Source organism: Bacillus rossius, chromosome 1, assembly GCF_032445375.1.
Source record: "Bacillus rossius redtenbacheri isolate Brsri chromosome 1, Brsri_v3, whole genome shotgun sequence".
Lineage (NCBI taxonomy): Eukaryota > Metazoa > Arthropoda > Insecta > Phasmatodea > Bacillidae > Bacillus > Bacillus rossius.
The window spans coordinates 359,006,757-359,019,618 of record NC_086330.1 but is presented as its reverse complement, the minus strand read 5'-3'; positions in this window follow the sequence as shown (position 1 = coordinate 359,019,618).

The following is a 12,862-nucleotide window of genomic DNA, read 5'->3' as shown; positions in this document are numbered from 1 at the left end:
AGGGGCAACAATTCAGGATTATAAAATTACGAAAATAGACACATTTTAAGATACTGCAAGGGCTGCCCTTCCAGTAGCTTTACAAACTAATCACTTACAGAAAAATCCTGAAGGGCTGCCCATCCAAGGGGCAACAATTCAGACAACCTTTCAAAAACACTACTGTCAGAAAAATCCTGATGGGTGCCCTTCCAAGGGGCAAGTTTTCAGGATTATTTAAACACTTAAAGAAACATGTTTTCAGAAATTGGATTGGCTGACCTTCCAGTAGCTGTACAAACAAACCATTGCCAGAAAAATCCTGAAGGGCTGCCCTTCCAAAGGGCAACAATTCAGCTCCCCCTATTTTAGTAATCTAATTATTGTTTCATGGTAATTTTTGGAATTTTTTCTGTAAATACAACGAAGCGTATTATAACATTTGTTTTTATTTTTTCACGACATGCCACGCATTACATTTATTGTTCACTGTACACAATAATACCACATTAAATGGGTAAAAAAAATCGTTGTTAAAATATATAATATTAATTCATCTGTGTCTAACACTTGTTAATTTTAATAATGGTGTCTGGTCCTCGAAATGAGCTAAATTGGTTATCTTTGGTCTACACAATGAGTATGTAAGAGTAGAAGATTGTTTAAGAGGGATCGTAGCCCACCGGCTGAATACAAAAAAAAAATGTGAACGAGACTTTTAGCACTCACCAGAGATGTGTAACATCTGACCTCGGTAACGCGCAAATTCATGTGTTTGTGTTCTCATGTTGCAAATACACTTATTATATGAAACTTGGACACAAAATTTAACGTATTATTCTTTGAAATAATGCTTATGGTGATAAATATATGCAAATAGTGTTTTCAACTAAATTTCTGAACGCAACTCACATGTGGGTTCCACACCCGCTAGAATTCGCTAAGTAGCAGCTATGTTCACTATCGAATCATTCGATTTGCAGAACGAAATTTTAAAATTCATAATGAAAAGGCTTCGTTCGATAAAACCGAAAAACTCTGGGGGGAAAAAAACAAACCAAACCACGACTTTAGACCAGTTTTTTTGACAAGGAATTTTATTAAAATACTGCACATCTTAATAAAATTTATTAAACATTTAATATTAAAAATATTCCTTTGCCTTTATGATCTTTGGTTCGCACCATACACCACAGATGGCAGCAATGTGGTTGTTACACATTTCCGTTTCTTGACTCCCGTCACATTCACATCACTCCCACCATATGCCGTACACCGAGAGTTGAGATGTTACACATTAAAAAAAAATATTTTTTCAAGATTATTTTGCCTTTTTATCGTCTGAAATGAATAAACAGGCACCATTATGTAATCGCCGGGAGAAAATATGTTTTCTTTTCACTTGGGGCTTCTTTAAAATGACGTGACAGTTACACTATGTCGTGATTTTTGATTTCAACAACTCTGTCCAAAGCCACAACTTTGTTGATACATGAAATATATATATATATATATATATATATATATATATATATATATATATATATATATGCACCGGAAGCCTGCCTCTTACTGAAAATAACGCCTTGCGCAGTTCATTCTAAAATTACGAATACAGGTTGTGGTTCGCATGTGATAATCCCATGAAAATTATTTGCTGCAGTCCAAAAAAAATTTTTAGCCCAATTTTTGGTTCACAACGCTTTTACGGGACGTTTACCGCTCGGGAATAAAAAAAATAGCAAGTCATGGGGATTGTCAATAGAAGTTTAAATGTGTTATATGAAATCATTTCTACGTCAAATTTACGTAAGAAAATGATTTTGGTTTTATATCAGTACGATGTCAGCATGATATCATTTATCCTTACATCATTTTTTAGTCACAACAGATGTCAGTGGTATGTCAAAATTACGTAAAAATTCATTACCTAGCTATGACTTTCCAGTGATGTCAGACATAGGTCATGTATTCACGTGGTAAAATTAACTTCACTTACTGCTACTACAGCTATGTCGGTGACGCGAACTCACAAGATTTTACCCATCCAAAGAGATTCCAACACGCACATGTTAAAGTCGAGTGTATACAATGTATTAGTGTATATATGCGTATACATGTACACAGGCCGCTGCGAGTCGCCAGTCTGGCGCAACACGTCACTAGCGTGTCGGTGACGCGAACCCATAAGTTTTGCCCCTACCAATAATCGCTCAACACGACTAAAGAAGTATTCACTTCAAAAAAAAATTAAATAAGGGTAGGAGAGGGTAGCAACGGACTCTCCTTATGAAACTGTCCTCTCGGGATTAACTGGGTGTGTGTCCTCGGAGGTAGTCGCTTGTGTGTTGACGGCGGCGATCGCCACTCTGAAGTTATCGTCTGTCCGGCGATCGCCCTAAAGCCCCCCCCCCCCCCAAGCGAATTATCACCATTAAAAATTTTTAATTGAGGCGAATGGAGTGGAGGAAGCAAGGAAGGGATGCTCTCTCTCTCTCTCTCTCTCTCTCTCTCTCTCTCTCTCATACCTCCCTCACCAAACAACTGACAGATAAGACTGAAAGCCGAGCACCTTCCGCACTCGTTCATATTTTGAACGGGGAGTTTTATGACCGCTCCGCGCCGCTACCGAAGGACGAATAACGAAAGAAAGAGAGAAATAAAGAAAATGGATAATACTCGTTAACCAGACTGACCACTTCGAATTTTTTTTCCCCCTTCAACTTCCCCCCTTTTCTTTTACTACACCGACAACCCCCTTCCCCCTCCCCAACCTTTTGTTTTTTGCTTGTCTCCGCAATTTACCATCCTGTTCACGCCGTATACGAGCGTGCTACGAAATTATGTTCAAAATCCGAAGGTACTAATTCTTTTCGGTGTTTACTTTGTCTTCGGGTGCAAGTATCTTCTCCCCCCCCCCCCTTGCCCTCCACCGCCTCCTACAACCTTGTTGGTGAAGTAAGGGGGGGGGGGGGTGACCACTCTCCGAAGTGGTTGCGGCCGACAAGCCGCCCCGCTACGCCCAGAGAGAGAGAGAGAGAGAGAGAGAGAGACCAATGGTTTATGAGCCGGCTCCCGCTAACGAACGAGCCTGGAAGAGGCTTCCAGCTCATGTCGCTCGTGCGCGCGGAGGGATATGCCTCGTCGCACGCCAGGCCGGACATAGCGGCATTCGGTAGGAGAACATTTCGTGAATGTAAACGGAAGTTAACTCGGCGGATGGTGCGAAACAAAGTTCGCAAAGCCAAAGGGAAACTTTACGGTATTACATAACTGTTTAGTGAATTTAAACAAGATAGGGTAGAATTTTAATAAAGTTCCTTGTCGGAGATGTGTTCCAAATCCGGGGTTTAGTATTTTAATTTTTTAAAATATTTTTTTTTTCGTTCTTATCGGAGCCGTTTTGTTGAAAATGTCCAACTTTCTGTCTGCAAATAGAATGATTCGATATTCGACATTGCCACTCCAGCGACGTGTTCTAGAGGCGGTTGCGGAAACTACCCGTGATTCGCGTCAAGAAGTGTATACTAGAAAACACTATTTGTGTACATATTAATCAGCTTGGCAACATTTTAAAGAATTTTACGTTAAATTTCGTGTCCGAGTTTCGTGTTATAAGTGTTTTTTTTTTTGACGTGACAACGTATAATAAATCGATGAACGCTGGCTGCACGCACGAAAAAGTGTCCCGTTATACTGTGTCCCGTTACGCTGTGTCCCGTTACGCTCATTGTACGCTTGCGCCACATCATTCTCTCTTCCACTCGATTGGAACAACTACCGATTTGACTTTTTCGAGGCACATTAAACTTGAAACACTCCCATTCGTTTCCTACTTTTCCTATTATCGTCCTATAGAATATCACAGATTGAAAGAAGTTAAATAGCAAACATGTATAAAAGTTATTGTTAAAATAATCTCTTCGTTAAAGTAATAATCATATTTGAATTAATGAGTGGAAATAAAAGTAAATTTATCAATTAATTGAATTGTGGATTTCATTTCACTCCTTCTTTGTATCCATACAAAATAGTGATAATTCAATAAAAATGATTCAATTTTATTCATAAAAGTATGCAATAATTTCATCAATGTTTTGTTATGACGTTGTCACGTTAAACTATCGTCCTTAAACCGACTTTACAGTCAACCAATTTTTTTTTTGCGACATGGGAACACATGAAGTTGCTCGTCACGGAAGTTAGATTTTACATGACTCTGGCGAGCACTGAATATATCGCTCATATTCCCCCCCCCCCCCCCCTTTACGAATGATTCTTTTGGAAACCATTTGCCAAAGAAATAGTTTTCATTACTACAATTAAAATATTGTTGGTACAAAACTCTAGTACGGTTATTTTTAAACTTTTGGAGACAATACTACATATTTCTAACTGCGCTGAAGAAAATTAGTACCTTTTAAAAAATGTTATTGATTTTTATACCAGAATAATATTATTTACAATTAAAAAAAATTATATTATTTCCAACAATTTGAATTTAATTTGTTTTATTATGCTAACTAACTGCACTGTTATTACTGGAAAACAACTAAAAACTTGAACTAATGTTGGTACTGGGACAGCACATATCATAAATGCCCGGGCAAGAATTCGAACCCAGTGTTTCTGCGAACATTTCTTTTTTGATAGTGATAACTCTACTTTCATGTAAATGTAAAGATTTACAAATATCTGTAATTTTACGTGATTATTTTGGTTCCATTTACGAAACATTTTTACTGTGTGAAGTAAAAAAAAATGTGCTTATCCGCTGCTCGTTGATTAGTGAAACTTCACATTTGAAAAACGTGTGCGATTGTGCGAGTACACAGGTGTACATGCAAGGGGGGAGCTGAATTGTTGCCCTTGGAAGGGCAGACCTTCAGGATTTTTCTGGCAATGGTTTGTTTTTACAGCGACTGGAAGGGCACCCCATCCTATTTCTGAAAACATGTTTCTTTAAGTGTTTAAATAATCCTTAAAACTTGCCCCTTGGAAGGGTAGCCCATCAGAATTTTTCTGACAGTAGTTTTTTTGAAAGGTTGTCTGAATTGTTGCCCCTTGGATGGGCAGCCCTTCAGGATTTTTCTGACAGTGTTTAGTTTGTAAAGCGACTTGAAGGGCAGCCCTTCCAGTATCTTAAAATGTGTATTTTTTTCGTAATTTTATAATCCTGAATTGTTGCCCCTTGGAAATGCAGCCCATCAGGATATCTTTAATAGTGGTGTTTTTGAAAGGTTGTCTGAATTGTTGCCCCTTGGAAGGGCAGCCCATCAAGATTTTTCTGACAGTGGTGTTTCTGAAAGGTTGTCTGAATTGTTGCCCCTTCGATGGGCAGCTCTTCAGGATTTTTCTGACAGTGGTTAGTTTAGGTAAGGTAAGGTTAGGTTAGGTTAGGTTATGTTAGGTCACTTTACACTTTGCACTGTAACTTTTTTTTGTAAATTGAAAATATATAAGTTATTCATGCCAAAATTAAGACATTTGTAAATTTATACATTTACATGAAAACAACTATTTATATATATATATATATATATATATATATATATATATGTCAATACGTAACAGTGTTTGCGGTAATACTAGGTTCGGAATCTTACCCGGAAATAAATGCTTTGTATTGTTCCAGTTCCTCAAATAGTTCAAGTTATTTGAAAACTGTTTTTTGAATAGCTTTCCAGTATTTACTGTGCACATTAATAAGCATAATAAAACAAAATGAAGTTCAATTGTTAATTATTCAGATTTATCTTTACCGTGGTTTAAAAAATAAATTATGCTTGAATGAAACATCAAATAAATAAATTTAATAATGCGTCAACTGTCGCAAGAAATACTCAACATTATCTTGAAAAAAGTATTTCAAATATACAAAAATAACCATAGCCATGTGTTGTAAAAGTTACAATATCTATATTGTAGTATCACAAACTATTTCTTGGCAACTGGTTTCCAAAGAATTCTTTTGTAAATGTACAGAAAATATTTTTATGTGTATAATATTTAAATAAATTTTTCTCTGTATCGTGTTAGTATGTATTTAAACCAATATTTTATTATTAATTCATTATTTTTGGTTTGTCACGAACCAATTGTAAAATTGTCAAGAACTAAATTTTGACGTGAATAAATAATATAAAATTATTAAGTGTTCTATTGCAAAAATGCCTACGAATTCACTGTACACTTTCTTTACACTCTAAGCGTTACACGTTTCGTTACTCTCTGATAAATAAATCAACTCGAATTTAAAGATTTTTCTCTTTTTTAAAAAAATTAATTTTGAATACTTTTGCATACATTAAAGTAGGCGTTCGCACGTAAAAGAATAGAAAGTTTTTTATTTCGACGGGAATTATTTTACCTTCCACCCTGTGCCAACTGTGTAAAACAACATTATTTATAATGAGTCATATCGTACCGGGATTTGTTTCTCACTTTATAGCGTCAGCAAAAATAAAATGTAACTAAAATATAATTTATTTTTAGTTAAATTATAAAAATGAAGTTTCTACTTTAATATTATCAAGCTGTGAAGACCGTAACGTAAATTTACTATGCAAATTGCAGTTGGGTTGAAAAATCACACGGCGATCTTATGCAAAAAAAAATATTATGTATTAATTATTTTTAATTGTGTGTCACTGCAAATAAGATGTTGGTTACTTGTTCTCAGCGCCCAGGAAAAAAAAAAATATTTTCAAGCGACCTTGAAAAGAAGATTGTGTTCCAAAACCAGCTCCTAATTCATCCCGAGAAGTCTACACATTAAATATACGGACGGCGTGAACGTAAATTCGAACGTCAGAACTTCAAAAATTCAGCAGGCTCCCCGCACACCGGATGTTTTAAATTTCCTCACACTTCCGCAACAGAACTGTCCGCTCGCATTAATTAAATGGAATACGTTTTCAAAAAGGCCAAGTAACCTGTAAAAAAAATATTTTTTTCAAATGACGTAACTTAATTTTCGTTTCGACAAAGCACTAATTATGGAGTTCCCCTCACCGATGCTTGTTATTAGTAACGAACATTTGTCTCTTTGTCCCTCATCGAAACAGCGGGGAAAAAAAATTTCGCAGCACGGATGTCCAACATAGAATTGCAGTATGCCTGATGACTAGAGACCGGAAAAATTCACGAATTCATTTCACGATAGGCTAAAATACAAATAGTTATACCTCAGTCCTGCCTCTGCTATTGGCTCACAACTCACCTGGATGATTCTGGGCCAATGAGAAACGCCCGACCAAAGCTTTATCGAATCACAGGCTGCTACGCTGGAACGTCTCACAAGACAGCAGCCAATGAGTGGATGGCATTTGACCGAGTGTACGTAGAACTGTGGAGTTCATCCTGGAGGTCATTGAACCCGCGAATTTTTCCGGTCCCTACTGATGACTATGATTCAATCATGGCCTGGTATCGGGTGAGTAGGTAAGATAAGCTAAATGAAAGCTTAGAATTGAGATACGTTTCACATGAGGCTATTGGAGAAGGGGTGACTTGCAGGTAATCTAACCTCGGTAACTAGCAAACTCTTGGGTTCTCGTGCTGCAAATAAACTTACAATACAAAACTTGGGACCACGGACACGAAATTCCATGGATAATTCTTCTTTAAAATAATGCAGAGCGTGATAAATATATACGTAAATTATTGTGTTTTCTAGTACACTTGACGCGAATCGCACGTAGTTCCCGCACCCGCCGCTTGAATTCGCTGCCGGAGCAGCTACGTAGACTATAGAATATTTCGATTTGCATAGAGAAAGTTTAAACTGTATAACGAAACGGCTCCGATAAAAGCGAAAAAGACTTTAAAAAAAATACTAACCCTGGTTTTGGACCTGATTTTGACAAGGAATTTTATTAAAATTTTGTCCATCTTGATGAAATTCACTAAACGATTAACACCATAACACGCAGTTACTCCTACTAAATGCCGTAAACAGAGAGCTAAGACACCTGAACTGAAATATTAAACATCACACACCTACATTTTTTTTTCTTTACACGGTCGAGTTTTGAGTAAGGCCTGCTAGATTAGATTAGATTTGATAAAGTCTTCATTCATAAGGTATCGAAGTTTAGACGTCTTAAATGTTTTCTTGTAATACACACTCCATTTAAGGTACATTGTGTTGTTTACATTTGCGCTGTAATTTTTATACTTGATACATGTGATAAATGTACTTACGGGTATTGCATTTCCGTTACTTAATATTAAAAATAAATATGAGAGAATGTATTTCTTGATATTGGCGATAGATATCACACCAGTCAATTCTAATAAATCTGGATCGAATGTCTTCGGGGCCAGAGCCACTAATTACTTTTCCGTATCTGGGTTTACGCCACGTTCGTGGAAATTATATTACGATGTGCCTGACGTTTCACGGCATGCAGCCATCTCAAAGGTGGTTAACAACAGAAAAACTCTTGTACTTGTATAAAAAAAAAAATATTTTAGGGTCATTCGTCGACGAGTTGTAAATGCCCCCTGCCGGTGGCCATGTTTAAAGGAGTTTTTTTTGTTAACCGCCCTTGGACACGATTGCAGACAAGGCACGCCGAAACATCGGAGACACAATCATTTCTGTGATTTGTGTCTCTGCAGGTCCACCAGCGACGAGTGATTACATCGAATGCCTTCACCTTCGGCAGGCATCCAGATTTTCCTTTCACTGCGTCACTGCGTGCACTGTAATTATAATTTTTTTATTAATGGAACAAAAGTATTCAAGTAAAATTACAGATATCAGCGAATTTAAAGCCAAGAATATGTACATTTTCATTTTAAAAAAATTGGTTGTCTGTAAAGTCGGTTTACGGACGATAGTTTAACGTGACAACGTCATAACAAAACATTGATGAAATGATTGTATACTTTTATGAATGATATTGAATCATTTTTATTGAATTATCACTGATAGGAAAAGTAGGAAATGAATGGGAGTGTTTTAAGTTTAATGTGCCTCGAAAAAGTCAAATCGATGGTTGTTCCAATCGAGTGGAAGAGAGATAGATGCGGCGCAAGCTTTCAATGAGCGTAACGGGACACAGCATAACGGGACAATGTACGTCACGGGACACTTTTTCGTGTGTACAACCGGCGCTCATCGATTTATTAGACGTTGTCAGTAGTATATAATAGGGGCGCCGAGCGCACGGCTTCTGGCTGTGGAGCCGAGAGCCGGCTCCGCCATATTGTATTGTGACGTCACGGCGGCCATCTTGGATGGTTGTGACCTTGACCTTTGACCTTGACCTTGACCCCGGCGGCCATTTTGGATCCGCCATCTTGGATCCGCCATTTTGGATGACGTCATTGTGTTCTAGAAAATTCCGGCGATGTGTTTTCCGCCATATTGGATGATGACGTCACCGTTGCAATTTCCGTTACGGCCGCCATCTTTAACTTTTTTATTTATTATCCGATTTTAATGAAATTTTTTTTTCAAAAATTATAAAAAAATTAAATAATAAAATTTTAATAAAATACTTATAAAAATTATATTTTTACGACACGGAGTTTGGAGTCCTCGGTTCGAACCCGACGAGGTCAAAAAAAATTAAAAATGGCGCCCGATCCTTCCCTCACAGTGGACGCAGGCAGACTGATTCCCACCACTTTTTTTCAAAGCATACATATCGTCACCTAGTATGACGTCATGTCCGCCATCTTGTCTTCGATGCTGGAAGCCATCATCATTGTATCGTCGGCTAGAGTGCGCTGACGCCATGTTAGTTTAACTCTTACCCGCTAGAGTGCAGTAATCATTTATTACTAAGGTGCCCGCCATCTTGAAATTTGGCCGCCATCTTGAAAATCCGTAATTATTTAGCTAAAAATTCGGGAAAAGTTCCAAAATTCATTAAATAAATCACTCATTAATTTACATATTGATTCGATGGATTCCTGTCCTCGGTTCGATACCCGATAATGTTTAATTTTATGTAAAAAATAATAATTTCAATAAACCATCTTCAACATTAGTAAAGAGACTCTAAATCCTCTACGGCCATCATCCTATCAGACATCAAGACCAACATATTGGAAATTCGTAATTTTAATGCTAGAGATTCGGGAAAAAGTTCAAAATTCATTAAATAAATTTGTAATCTATATAATGATTGATTCGATCGATTCCCGTCCTTGGTTCGATCCCTGGATGATACAAATCAACTTTAATTTTAAAAAAGTACCACTAATGTGTAAGGTTTGAGAAAATAAAAACACCACAAGTTCTATTAAAAAAAATTTATTACAAGTACAAAAAAAATACACAGACAAATTACTAAAGCCTTGTGGATTTCTCGATTGAAACAGTCTTCTTACTATACAGACTAAGTCCTTTACATGACTTTAAATGTCTATTCAGTTTATCAGGTCGACATATTGGTACACCACAATTTGCACACAAAGCAGAATTATCGACTTCATTAAAAGGACAGTGATATATTTCGTGTCGTTGTGCACTTTGAATATTTGCCAATGTTTTGTTACAAAATATACAGCTTGATTCCGATGAATGTACAGCCAGTCTATCACAATTCCTGAGGTGCCGTTTTAATCTTCCATATTGTACAAACTTGCTTAAACATCTGTTGCACTGATATTTAATGCGTTCAGAGTTATCACTACAATTGTGTATTACATAATCACGTAATTTCAAGTTTTTGATCTTCTCGCAGTACGTGCAGCCGGATGATGGAACACCGTTGGATGCACCTTCCTTCATCAATGCCACTGGAACTGTTGACAACCATTGTAACACTGCTGACATGTTAACTTCTGAAGCCGTTGAGGTCTGCTCTGCAGAAGATGTTGCACGCGTCGAAATCTCCCGCTGTGCTGAGAGAGCAGGTGTAGCTGTAGACATCGTTGTCATCGGGCTCTGCACTGATGATGGTAGACCTTCGATCCAGGTTGGTGTTGATACTGGTAATGATGCCATCGAGTTCTCAAGAATAGATAGATACTGGTCCATTATGTTATACAAGTCTAACTATCCGAGCCGTTCATCACCGCAGCCAGAGACGGACTGAAGTCCATATCACCTGGGGTCTCACTTATATAGTCTCATTAGCCGGTACAACACATGAGTCAAATCAATAACCATGTTCATTATACGTCTCGGAGCATTTTTTATAATGAAGATGCAAGCTATCGAGACGTGAAATTAGTTTATTGCACTTTTTGCACTGAAACAGTATTCTTTGAGCATTATTCTGACAGCTGCTTCTTTTATGTCTGCGCGCATTTGAAGTTCTAGTAAATGGTGCGTCACAGTATTTGCACTGACGCAATGTACGCTCTTCATTAGTTGAAGAATCCATTGCTGACGATGAAACTTCGGATGATGGTGGTATCACATCTGTTGAAATCTCCTCCAATGTTGACGCCGTCGTTGCCAACGGGATCTCCACCGCCGCCGTGGTCTCCTCTGCAGTCGGTATCGGGATCTCCGACTCCATCTTCGTTGCTGCCATCGAGGTCCCAGCTGCTGTCGGTATCGGGATCTCCGACTCCATCATCGTTGCTGCCATCGAGGTCCCAGCTGCTGTCGGTAAACATTCTATTCCGGTCGACATAACTAAATCTCACGAAACTTAATGGAGAGAGCACGTCCGTACTGCACCGCGACCAGAGGTGAACTGCGGGTCCAGTCGTCCGAACCTCGCTTATATACCCGCGGTCTACTGGTATACCTCATGAGTCAAAATAATGTCTGTATTTAAAATTTTTTTATTAGGTATCTAAAAATTGTAGAAATAAAAAGCATACGAGTTCAAGTTTTACACATTTATTTATAAAAATTACACAAATACATATTAGGTTAAGGAATCAAGCATTTTCACAAGCAAAGTCTTTAATGCCGCACGAACTGACTCGTCGACTCCGGTTCCAACTGGTTTGTCGACTCCGGTTCCAACTGGTTCGTCGACTCCGGTCCCAACTGGTTCGTCGACTCCGGTTCCAACTGGTTCGTCGACTCCGGTTCCAACTGGTTCGCAGGCCACAGGATCAGGAACACAGGTTTCCAGATGGTCATCTTCTGCGACGTTGACAACTCCGACAAGACATGGTCGGTGACGTCTGTGACCACGTCTACGCCTGGGCTTTGGCTCAGTGCTAGTTGGGACAGATTCACTGCCTGAACTGCGACGACGAGACACACACCGTTTGGGCGTCTGCGTAGAAGCATCACAGGTCGCAACAAGTTGCAACACGCTCATGTTTGGTGTTGCACATGCAGATGAGGCGACTACCTCAGCGATGCTAGCAGGAAGGATTGTGTGTGGTCTCATGTGATAGACGGCACAGTTTCCAGGTTCGCAACAAGCTACCAGCTGCTGAGTCGGTTCGTAGGACACAGGAAAGTCCGCAAACCGCCAATGCTGAGCACCTCCATCACAGGTTTCTGTATATGTACGTAGATATCCGGAATCCCAGTAGCTGTACTCGACACTGCTGAAGCTAGGTCTTGCGCTCACGTACACGTTAGCAGGATGAAACGTAAACATCTTATTGCAGGTCGAACGTCAACTGAAGGCACGTACATAGGTACGACGTTTATATATGCAGACTCCTACTAACACTGTGTGTGCCATTTCTGCATTAGCTGCGAGTTTGTGCAGGCACAGACACGTTCAAACTTGTCACGTGGCTGCATGTCGTATATTGCACTAAGCTTGCGCAGGGAAGGACAGCCGTAGTCGGTCTGTATATCTACGATTTCAGCTGCTCCGTCGTCACACAACTTGCTCAGCCATTTCTTCTGTTCAGGTCCGGCAACGTAGATTATTTCGTTTTGAACTAGTAAATCTCCAATAGTGTTTTTCACTTGGTGGTACGGAATTTTTCCTTCGTC